Here is a 10,765-nt window from a genome sequence, read left to right as displayed (position 1 = left end):
CTTCTTCTTTTCAGCTTCATACACTTTGAGACAATCACTTTTCAGTGATTTTCTACCAATCTTCTCATAAGCTGTATTATTGCACTTCATCGTCAATAAGAAACCAAATTCTTCAATAATGTTGAATGAATGCTCGTGCATCATTAACCAATGTGTTGTTGCTTCCCTTTATCTTGCATGATCATACTTTCCACGAGGAGTTACTAAAATAGGATCAATGACATTTTGATGCTCTGTTGAATTGCTTTTAGGAAAGTTCAACTTTTTTTGTTTTGCAAACACCATTTTTCTGTAGCTAGGACAATTGTTCTTTAAATGCCTATTCAATTGACTTATTGGTTTTGAGTCAGTTATAGCATATTTTCTTTTGCAATGAACACATTGATTCTTCACAACCCCATTAGACAATTTCACTTCTTTAAAATATTACCAGATAAAAGAGGTTTTCTTCCTTTTATTTTTGTGAATAACACCCTCATCTTCATTATCCTCTTCATCTTCTCCACTTTGATTTTCTCCTTCATTGTTGACTAAAGCTTCTGCTTCAAGTTCCACTTGTATTTCTATATTCCATCAATAAAAGAAAGTAGTTCTTCATTTTGTATATTATTTGCGTTTTCGTTTGAAGCAGACACTAACAATTGATTTTCAGGTTCAAAAATTTTCATAATACTATCATTAGAAAAATAAATGTGTTGAACAATAAATAAAAAGAAACTCTAAAGATTAAAAAAATCAATAAAAAGAGAAAAACAAAAATTGAAAGAACATAAAAAATATAACTTACTTGATAATTGATTCCTAGAAAAAGAAAGATCAGACATCAAAGTAATCAAGTTTTTTCAAAGTAGATCGACGAACAAACTAATTTGCTATTTGAAAGAATGAAGTAAATCACCGATTTACTGCAAGTCAAGAGGTTTTCTTTTGGGAAAAACTCTTCCTATTTCTTTCTAGTTCTCTCTGTTCATTGTCACTGACCATTGTGATTTGTGAATATAAAGGTACTCTGTGTTGCCACACTTTATTTAATGATTTTTATCGGTTTAGGTTTGTTTATCTTTTGGGTTTCTATTTTATTAAAAATCTAAATGAGTAGATCGCATCAATTAATTATATTTTCTGTTCCTAAAAAATAGAAATTAGGATTGAAACTTGATAAAAATTCATTTTGGAAATTCACAACTTTTTTTGTATTAACAAACACACAAATCAAAATATATATGTAAAATTATATATTATTAATTTAATGTATATATATAATAATCGAGCTAGCTCACGAACTAATGAGATGAGCTTAACAAAGCTCAAGTTCGGCTTATATCAAATTAAATACAAGACTCAGCAGTTGGAAAGCTAGATCATTATCTTTGGTAGGGAGAAATACCTTGATGAAATCTGTCCTTTCTGTTTTACCTAGTTATACTATGTAAACTGCTTATTTACCTGTTTCTACTTGTAATATAATTGATTTTAAATACAGAAATTTTTTCTAGGATGACACTAACCAGACAAAGAAAGTCCACCTTCTGAGCTGGCATAATGTCTGTAAACCCAAAAATGCAGGTGGTCTTGGTATCCGACATGCCAAAGACCTTAACCATGCGTTTATAATGAAGATTGGATGGAGACTGGTCGACAAAAGAGATTATCTTTGGGCCAGAGTTCTAAGGTCTAAATACCGGTGTGGGACTAATATTCTTCCTAATGTTAGAAGGATAAATAATGCTTCTAATTTGTGGAAAGGAGTCTGCCGTGCTTGGAAAGATGTTGAGAGCAATGCCATATGGAGGATAGGTGATGGATCCAAAATTAATTTTTGGAGTCATCAATAGATTCCAAAATTTGGAACTCTAGACCAGCATGCTACCTAAGTAAGAGATAACAATTATTCACCTAATTCTCTAAATGATTTTCTCTCTGTTTCAGGGTATTGGGATGATAGGAAGCTTAGAGAATGGCTCCCGGATGAGGTTGTCCAACGAGTCTTAGCAATGGCTCCACCATCACCTAGGAAGAATGAGGATCAGATTGCTTGGGCTTTATCATCGGATGGGGCATTTAACCTGAAGTCTGCTTACCAATCCCTTCACACCAACCAGAACCACTCAGACCAAATCTTCAAGCTTGCGTGGAACTGGAAGGGCCAAGAAAGAATTCGCACCTTTCTTTGGCTTTGTGAAAATGATGCCATTTTGACAAATGATCAAAGGTTCAAGAGGCATATGACTTTGAACCCCAGCTGTCCTTGATGTCAGTCGGGTGAGGAATCCACTGTCCATGTTCTTCGTGACTGTCCTTTTGCAAATCAAGTTTGGAAGCTTCTAATTCCCGCGAGAGAGGTTGGGAATTTTTTTTACCGGAAGTATGAGAGAATGGCTCACCTCAAATTTTAGTAAGAAAATGGAGTGGACTTACTACTTTGGAGTGGGTGCCTCCTCTCTTTGGTGGTTGCGAAATAAATTGGTCTTTGAAGGCAAGGCTGTAACAACCCCAATTTTGGAGTACGCGAGATCTTTTCTGAAAGTACAGATTTCTCTGGAAGATCAGTAAGGGGAGAACCTCTGATATATCATCAAGTATCTCAATCATCATTGTCATTATGTTATCTTTAAGCTAGAACCTTTTCTGAGGCAAGCTCGATAACGCAGTCACGAAGAACCTAGTTTTTGAACCGTATCGGTTAGGAGTTTTGATTCTGCTTTTCGTAAATAGTCTCTGTTTGACGAACCAGACTCGATTCATGAGAGAAGAGAGGTAATAGGATAATATTATCATTATATGAGTACTAGGGGCTTCTTGAATGATATTATAAGGTTACCTGGTCAGTTTTAGTTAAAAACCGAAAATCGGTTTAACCGGGTTCACAGTTTACTGGTGCAGCTTAGCACCAGCACTCTCTGATGACTTTAGCAATACTAAGGCCTCATTATACATGTTTTATTCTCATAATAAATATGTTACTAGTTTCATTTATGCTAGTAGCTCAGAAAATAATTTTTAGAGATGTTTTTACAAGTGTTCCGATACATCTAGTTTTAGTAGTTATACACCTGAGATATTTTAATATTATTTTAAACCACCTCCAAGCCAACCAATAACAACTCACCCTACACCCCCAAAACACCCAAGGCTGCCTCATTTACTCATTGCGGCCGAAAATTATCAAGAGAAAAAGGAGAGAAAAGTTCTTAGTTCCAAATCTGCAAAGCTTGATTTCTACTGAACTAAAACTCAAATCAAAATTCTAATCCAACCAAAATGATCCTCTCTTCTTTCTCTACATAATCATATGACTTATCAAGATTGGAATCAAGGTGAGTTGGCTGCACCATCTCCCTTTTGCTTTGGTTTCAAGGAAACATGCTTAAACATGTGTTTTCTTTATGTTCTTCCTTAGGAATCATGCTTAACTTGACTTGAGGGCCAAGAAACATTAATTTCCAGCAAGTCTAAGGTGAAAAATCCCTTCCTAACATGTTGAGTAAGATTTGGTCAGTTGAGGGTTTGTGGATTTAAAGTTGTTCTTGATGTGATTTAGGAGGAAAAAGTGTTTAAGGACCACCTGAAAGTATAACCGAATTAGGAGCAGCAAAATCAGGTAGGGTTTGATGAAATTAATCTTGATTTATTGTGTTTGAGTTGTGTGATTATGATATGGTTTGGCTGTGCTTGAAATTGATGGTTTATATGAGTGATTCTTGTTGAAATTTTGGTGAAAATTTGATGAAATTTGATGATATTCAACTTTGAACTTATGTTCTTCATGGCTGCTGGAAAACGAAACCCTAACCTTTAAATTGGGGTTCAATTTGTATTGAAATTATGTGAAAAAGATGGGGCTTTAGTGGCTGCAATTTTATTTTGAATTATGATAAAAATCGGTTGCTGAAAAGATTGAAAAACGGGTAAAAATAGAGAAAGAATCTGAAGAATTTACGAAGAATACGAAGAACACTTTGAGTGTGGTGAAGAACAATGAAGAACACTTTTTAGATCTTAAAAAGGGCAAGGAAGTAAATATTTTGGTGTTTGGGGGATTATTTTGTAATTTCCAAAAGTTAGGGTGGTTAAAGTAGAAATATTAAAAGTTACAGGTGGTAAAAAGTGAATTTCAAAGTTAAAAGTAAAAGTAAAGTTAATTTTTGAAAATATATTAATAAAATAATAAATAATAAAATATTAAATAATAATATTTAATTAAAAATAATATTTTAATAAAAATAATAAAATAATACGAAAAAGGGAGTTTTCTGTAAAAGCTTTAGAAAGACAACTTTAAGCGTAAAATCTCATAATTACCTTCATAAAACACTTAGGAAGTGGTAATAACATGTTAGTGAGGCAAAGATAAAGGAAAGATAAGAAGTTAAAGAAAAGATAAAAACCAAAGAAAAGTCTGTAAAGTTTTAATAACAGAAAAACAGACAGAAAAATCATAGCAGAATAAATAAACACAGAGAACAGAATAACCAGAGTAAAGTAAAGAGATAAAGAGAAAAAGAGTAATATAGATATAGAGGAAAGAATAATCAAAGAAAAGTAAAGAGATACAGAGAACAGAGTAACTAGAGCAGAGTAAAGATCACAGAGAGAAGAGAAACCAGAACGAGTAAAGAGAAAGAGAAAAGTAATATAAGAAAGAAATATTTGTATATATATTAGTTGCTTGATGCAACCTAGAGCTATATTTATAAATATATATTAGTTGCTTAATGCAACCCAGAGCTTCTGTAGAAAAACTAAGTTACCTATAGCCATTTTCCGCTTCCTCAGAGCAGAGCAGAGTATATATATATATATATATATATATATATATATATATATATATATATATATATATATATATATATTCCTGCAGTAAGCAGAGGCTGTCTCAAATGAGCGGCTATTATTATATGCGCATTTATTTAGGAACGAAAAATCGTATCCGGAAAATCGGGATTACTCGTGACCGGATAAATGTCGGGATTGCGGGAAGCCAACCGACACATGAGCTCATGGCCTGCGCTAGGGCTAGACATGCATCATTCTTGTCTGTGCATCATTCTCTGTTGTATTCCTTTCTGTGTGTGATCTATTTCTTTATGTTTGTCTGCTTGTATGCTATATCTGTGTATTATTTTCTTGTATTCTTCTGTTTGTGTTCCGCTTTCTGTTTTCTCTACTTTCTCTATCTATCTTTATATTCTGTTTACTAATTCGCTATATTCTATTACTTGTTTGCTAATCGACACCGAATAAATGAACGTAACTAATAACCCCGACCCTACTAAGAACTCCCCAGTTCTTACCCCTTTTCTCTCCCTTCCCACTCCAGATGGAAGCAAGAGTACCCTTCTGAAGTTCGTTGATGATCGTTCCGCAAAGAGGGTTCCGCTCTAAGTAGTTTTCTGAGTCTAGAGTGAACTCTATTACCTGTTTATATGTATATACTGTGAGACCAACCAACGTCTACACCCCGTTTGTATGCAAACTTTTACTTAAATCCTGTGTACGAGACTCCTATTATGTGACTACTTGATGAGGTACCAGAGAGACGTCATATGGCAATAACTGATCGTGCAGAGGAGTAGTAGATGGTGTTCCACCTTTTGATGACGTTCCACCTTACTTGAGTTTTGAAGACTTAGAACGTACTTTTCCTCGCTTTAGTAGTTTAGAGGGACTATGTGAGTATAGAGTCTAGGCTAGCCTGGGTGCCAGCTTAGGGACTTCTTGAACAGGTTAGGGCCTGGGATGTTGTATGTATATATATGTATATAGATATTATTTAGCTATATCTAGGGGTCTTCTAACTAAAAGTCTATACTCTAATAAAGGCTGGATCACGGAATGTTATCAACTGCTTGAGATGTATTTATGGGTGGTTGTTTATAACTGTTTTATCTATTATTATTTGTGAATTGATTATGAATGATTCTATTTATTAATCCAAACATTTTTTTAAAAAAATGTACATCGCAAAATAACTACGTTTTTAACAACGAATCAGGCTCATATAATAAATAATAGATAATAATTAGGAAGACAAGTTGGTAGCACTCAATTTCTTGTATGATCATGACGTACCAGAAATTGGGTCCTTACAAAGGCCACCGACCCAAGGGTTACTGTGAGCCGCATTAGAGCACGTACAAGGGATATTATTAAAGCCATAAAGAAGACTAACCTTCTAAAGGAGAATCATAATAGTTTGGAAAATCTCATTCGCTGGCACCAACCACAGGAGCACTATGTCAAGATTAATGTTGATGGGTCCTACTTCTCCCAATGTGATAGTGCCTCTTGCGGGGGAGATTTTCAGAGACCACATGAGAAGGTTTATGAAAACATTTTCCTGTAATTTAGGTAATTGTACCATTATGCATGCTGAACTTTGGGGAATTATTAAAGGTCTCCAAATAGCAGTTGCTACTGATTTTCAGAATATTATTGTGGAGTCTGACTCTCTAATGGCTCTTCAGGTTATTAAAACAGGATGTCCAAACTCTCATCCTTGTGCAGCTCTTGTGCAAGATATCCTAATCCTAAGCAAGCACGTGCAAAATATTGATTGGAATCACACCTTAAGAGAGGCCAATGCAGTTGCAGATATAATGGTCAAGAAGGGGCATGATCTCCCCATGGGTTTCCACATTTTTTATGCGCCTACACCTGATATTATTTCAGCTTTAGCTTTTGACATGTATGGTTCTTTTAGGCTTAGAGACTTGTAGTTTTTGCTTGCTGTTTTGGGATTTCTAACCCCGTTATTCCATAAAAAAAAAGTTTGGTTTATTTAATTTATGAGCTCAATTCCAAGCTCAAGTTCGGCTCACTAGCTTACGAGCTCAGCTTATTAAACTATTAACGAGTCGAGCTTGAGCTACCTCATAAGCTTGCTTGACTCACTTCCAATTCTAGGGAATGGTTCACACTTACAACACCAAATTCTAGAAGATTCAAGATTTGACCTTATCACGTGTTAGTGAAGGTTTTCAATAATTTACTTTGTGTGTTCCAAGGTTTATTTTACTACTAATACACCAACTTATGCAATACGCATAAACTAATACTTAAATGACATTGGTTGGATGATGGAGAAGAATTTTGATTTGGTCAGATGGCAGCTGGTGGGGGAAGTGGAAGGTGGCTTTGGTACGCGGAAACGCCGTCGTTTAGCGAGGAGAAGATGTATCTACTTTGAAAGTGGGTCCCTCTCATATTACTTTGTCTATTGCCACTTGGCACACTCCCCATGCTCATCATTTTTCTCTGAGGTCTCTTGGATCATTATTGGATCTAAATCTAAATATATAGTAACAAAACAAAACTCATGACGCCTCAATTGATGATTATATTAACATTTGAATCAAACATTCTTATGTGCGACAAGAATTAATGGTGTTTGGAGTGAGTTTCATATTCATAGGCTTTAACAATCCGCAAAGTGAACTTGAATAATTAAGAGAATATGGTAAAGAATAATACAAGCGTGGAACATTTTAGTGGGGGATTACCTTGTAGCTTTAGATGAAGCTGCATAATAGACCTGCCAAAAGGGCCGGGTTATTTAAATCTTTGCTCCGATGGTTAAATTTTTTTATATAAAAAAAATATTGACGTTATTGTTGAAAATAAAATTATTTGGTATAATTATATGTAGGTAGATTTTATAGATGGAGAATTAATACGTAGGTAGTGTTTATTTTGAGGTACTGAGACAGAGACTGAGACTCAGTATAATGTTTGTTGATTTAGAGACTGGTACTAAAATTTTTGCCTCTGTTTTCAAAATTTCAGTATTTCAGTACCTCAAAAAAGTGGAACATAGATGACTAAAATTTTTAGAGATAGAGATTGAAACTTTAATAACATTTTATACCTAAAATATGCTCATTTCAATTAATTAATTTCAATTTTACCCTTTGTGCAAATTAAATTAGAGTTTCATTCTTGTTTTAATTTCTGTCTCTTATTTTACACCAAACAGAATATTGAGATTTATTTTAATCTCTGTCTCTTAGTCTCTGTCTCTCACTCTCAATCTTTCCGTCTCTATCTCTCCACCAAACGTTACCATAAGGACATGTTGTAACATGTGGGGACGTGTTATCCACGTGGCAACATCTAGGTCAACACGCAGAAAGCATGTTAAATAATTTTCATAATATTATAATACATTTCAAATGTCAATATTCAACTAAAATTTCGTCTCTATTTTCATATTAAAAATAATTTTTGACTATTTATCTTCAAATGCTAAAATCTTTAATTTTATTTTTATTTTATTAATATTCTATTTTAATTAAGTAGACTCATCAAAATAATATAATGCGTCTTATTTTTATATGTGATAAAAAAAATTTCAAAACTTAAAAGAATAAATTTTATCGCGTTGTTATTAGACAATACTAAATATGTATGAATAGGATAAACAATAATAAATATGAGAGAAAATTAGACTAATATCTATTGTTAAAAATATTTATAGAATTTCGCCTTAAATAATATAAATATGTGGGATAAAAATGTTCAAAGTATTTAGTTAAAAGGACAGTTCAAATGAAAGATATGCAAGTAATAAAAAATAAAAAAAAAAAAGACTTAAAGGAATCATACACGAAATAATAAAAAAAAAATTATATATAATATTATAAAATATAAACAAATTCATTGTAAAATATAACATATGATAAAATACAATAATGTTATCCAATTTATTTAACCGATCATATTTAATGGAATAAAATTTTATTAATCGTTGTTGTTGTTGCTGTTGTTCTCTTTTAATTATAATTAAGGTGCTATTTTTCAACCGATAGAGCTCTTCAAACAAAATATGGGTAAGAATGTTATTACTTGAACTATATAAGGGCTATAAACAAAGGCAAAATTCTTCACGCCAAGGAGAAACTATTGTAAGCTATGCTATTATAGTAAATGAACAAATCAGTTATGGTACATGTTTCTTAGAACAGGGCATTGTATTATACCTATAGAGCTTGTTTGGGTGAGCTTCTAAGAAAAGATCTTTTTTCGAGTTATCTTTTTTTAAAAGATCTTATAGAGAAGTAAAAGTAATTTTATGTTTGGATATCTCATATAAAAAGGTCTTTTTATCAATCAATTATGTTTGGGTATAACAATATAAAAGTACTTTTTTGTTTATTTATTACATGAAAAACATCTTTTTTTTAAGAAAAAAAGATCTTTTAAAAAAAGATGTAAATTACAGCTTCTCAAAAAAGATCTTTTTTTGATTTTACTAGTGCTTTTACTTTTACTACTAGAAATTTGTCAAACACGTTAAAAAATAAAAAAAGATCTTTTTTCATTGAAAAAAGATCTTTTTTTAACAAAATAATGGCGCCCAAACATGCACATAATATAATGAAGTTTCAGTTGCTATAGTACAAGCAGAGAGGAAAAAATTCAATAAAAATGTGTAGGCCATAGTTGCTTCTAATGCAAAAGACAGTTACGGTGTCATTTTTCTGATTAAAAGATTGTATGTAACAACCGCACTCTTTTTTTGGTGCATCCATCAACACTGATACCTAAAACAGCATCTTAAACTACCATGCACCTTCGCTCTTCTGACTCTTCTTCTACCTAATAAACGCATTCAACCGTGTCCAAGTTGTATTTTTAAATCAAAGAATAATAATTTGGTAAATGCTTTTCAAACTTATGTAACATCTCAAAATTCTTTAATTGAGATTAACAACTGGTGACTATTAAGCATTTCGTAATTCTTTTAACTTAATGAAAAGCAAAAAGAAGAAGGAGATTTCAATTAGTTTTGTTAAAATTGGAAATATTCAAGATTGCTGGGAAGTGGGAACTCTCGCCCACTGGCCTACAAAAACAAATAGCATATATGAACTGGAATCTGGATCATTTTTCTCCGGCTAGGAATTCCTCAAAAACAAGCAAAAGACAATGACAAATATAAAGATATAATTAAAGTTATACATTAACTAATATAAATACAAAAGTAAAAGTTTGATGTGGTCCAAATTTTATTTTAATTAAATATAAAGTTGGCGCCGAAGAAGAAAGGGAAGAAAAGAAAGGCTTAATACCATTATATATTAAATAAAGAATTGGCAATATATATATATATATATATATATATGTGTGTGTGAACTAATGGTTGCAACTTTGTTAAAAGTGGAAGAAGACAACCTAACAGTGCAACTATGATTAACCGTATACACAATTTGATTTTAATATTCTATTAAATTTTTAAGAAAATGATCTAATAAGTACTACTTTAATTAGTTAAGAATACTATATTTTTTAAGATAAGTTACTGAAATAAAATGTTTAGAAGTCAATATTATTGAAGTACAATTTTTAAACATTGTACACACAAATATAATTTTCATAGATCTATGAAAATTGCGAGAGGGATATAGCAGTTTACGTTGTGACGCGTGCTAGTAGAAACTACTACACTTTATAGCGATTTTTGAGGGAAGACAACAAAAAAAAACCCACGACACTCTGATTTTTTCACAAATGTCACACCTAGAAAACCGTGTGTGGTTATAGCGGTTTCTATTTGGTTATAAATGCCTATAAATATCAAGCAAGAGGCAGTAGTGTAGTAGTAGATTATCATTTTCACAAAAGGATAGTGAGAAAAGTTTTTTGGTTCTAGTCCATTCTCATGGAAAAATTAAAAAAAAAAAAAAAGACACGATGTTAAGTTCACTGATACAGAACCAGTGAGCATTTTTATCCGGTCAACAAATACGTTGTCAGAGTTAAAAAT

Source organism: Arachis hypogaea, chromosome 16 (genome assembly GCF_003086295.3).
Source record: "Arachis hypogaea cultivar Tifrunner chromosome 16, arahy.Tifrunner.gnm2.J5K5, whole genome shotgun sequence".
NCBI classification, from domain to species: Eukaryota; Viridiplantae; Streptophyta; class Magnoliopsida; order Fabales; family Fabaceae; genus Arachis; species Arachis hypogaea.
Note: the sequence above shows the minus strand (reverse complement) of the source record.